The sequence below is a fragment of the Dasypus novemcinctus genome, chromosome 22 (assembly GCF_030445035.2).
Source record: "Dasypus novemcinctus isolate mDasNov1 chromosome 22, mDasNov1.1.hap2, whole genome shotgun sequence".
NCBI classification, from domain to species: domain Eukaryota; kingdom Metazoa; phylum Chordata; class Mammalia; order Cingulata; family Dasypodidae; genus Dasypus; species Dasypus novemcinctus.
In genome coordinates, this window is record NC_080694.1 from 24,699,152 (window position 1) to 24,700,990 (window position 1,839).

General features: G+C 48.0%; 1 long non-coding RNA gene across 1 annotated transcript; it reads right to left on the bottom strand.

Annotated features, from left to right (window-relative positions):
• Window positions 1–318: 318 nt before the first annotated feature.
• Window positions 319–1,493, bottom strand: LOC131275238 (uncharacterized). Its single transcript, XR_009182647.1, has 2 exons — window positions 1,251–1,493; window positions 319–456 (listed from the first exon to the last, which is right to left on the bottom strand). It is a non-coding gene; the product is annotated as an uncharacterized lncRNA (long non-coding RNA).
• Between the last annotated feature and the right edge of the window lie 346 nt (window positions 1,494–1,839).

A 1,839-nucleotide genomic window follows, 5' to 3' on the forward strand; every position in this document is an offset into this window, starting at 1 on the left:
CAGCTAACCAAAACTGCCCTGAAATGCTTTAAACACATAAAATCCCATTTGAATGCATGCGTTCTAAAGACAGTTACCAGACATTGTATGTCCTCCCATGGCCCACTGGGTGGACTGTGGGAGAGTGTGGGCTATAATGGGGACCATTGACCATGAGGTGCAGCGGTGCTCAGAGATGTATTCACCAAATGCAATGAATGTCTCATGATGATGGAGTAGATTGTTGCTATGGGGGGAAGAGAGGGCTGAGAGGAGTGGGGGGTATATGGGGACCTCACATTTTTTGAATGTAATATTAAAAAAATAAAGACAAAAAAATAAATAAATAAAGACATTTCCCATTTTCCAGGAGGCAATAAGGCATTCGAGCAGCAGTCAGCAACTTTCTTTCTGGAGGGCCAGGGGGGAACTCTTCTGGCCCTGTGGGCTCTGTCGTTATCACTCAACCCCAACATCCTGCACAGGAACGTTAGAGAAATGAATGGGTGTGGGTGTGTTCTAATAAAACTTTATCAAAACAGGCAGGCAGCCAGATTTGGCCCGCAGGCCTGAGTTTGCCAACCCTGTCATATAGAAAAGTGTGCTTATGGCTCATTCCTGATGTCCCACCAAGAGATAGAGCCCTGGTCACTTTTTACCTCGGGGCCCCTCTCTGGCCCTTGTTAAGTTAGCCCTGGAAGGCGGGGCCATTTATCAGACCGCCAAATTCTGGAAGGAGACACTGACTCTTCAGGCTCACTCTGCCCTTCTCCCTCTTGGGCCTGGCCCGCAGGGGGCAGGGGCTCTGCTCTGCATTTCTACCACATTTAAGCTTCAGAATCCACAAGCCCCACTGTGCAGTCCTCAGCGGTACCTTCCATCAGTGACATCCCTTGGAGGAGCAGTCTACAGTCCACCTTATGGAAAGGGACTCCTCAAAGGTACAAACAAAACGGTGTAGTGTGAACTGTCTTTGTTATTCTGAAAATCCAGATGAAATTTATATTCTCTAGATAAAGAAGATTTGAACAACTTCATACACCAAGAGTCTTGGCTTTTTGACTATTATCTCATGATGGCCATCAACTCACTGGCAGTATCATAGGTACCGTAGACTCAAAATGTAAACCCCACTTAGTAGTGAAACTATTTACAGTTGTTCAAAAGCTATTGCTCACAGAAAGAAAACAGATGAGGTGTGTGTGTACAGAAGGTCAGGAACCCTTCCGTTCCACCCCCCTCCTGTTTTAATGGCCAGCAGAGACAGGTACCTTGTCAGACGGCCCCAGAAGTCCCCTTCCTCCATCCAGTTCTTCCACATGCTAGAAGCCAGGCATAGGGGTACCTCAGATTCAAGAGACATCCCGGGGGGCAGGCTGAGGGCCATGGTTGCTTCAACCGGAAACTACACTTCTGTGTGTGAGGTGAAGCTCATGAGACTCAAGGGGCCTCCCATCAGTACTCGAGCGAGAGTTGACCTGAACTGGGGACTCACATGGGCACCACTGATTGTGGGTGGCTAGGAGAAGAGGAAGGAGGCATTTTGTGGGATTATTTTATACACCATTAACTTCCTTTCCAATGGAATATGTGTTCCATGTTATGGGTTGAGCTGTGTACCCCAAAAAGATACTTAAAGTCCTAATCCTGGGTACCTGGGAACACGAACTTTTTGCAAAAGTGTTATTGCAAGCAGAACCATTTAAATTGAATGAGGCTGACTGCAGTGGGTGGACCCTTAGTCCAGGATGGCTGGTGTCTTTAGAGGGGGGTGTGGGCACAGACAGAAGAGGGAGGTGCCATGGGAAGAGAGACAGAGCAGGCCATAGGGTGACTGAGGAGGCACTGAAAACCCAAAGC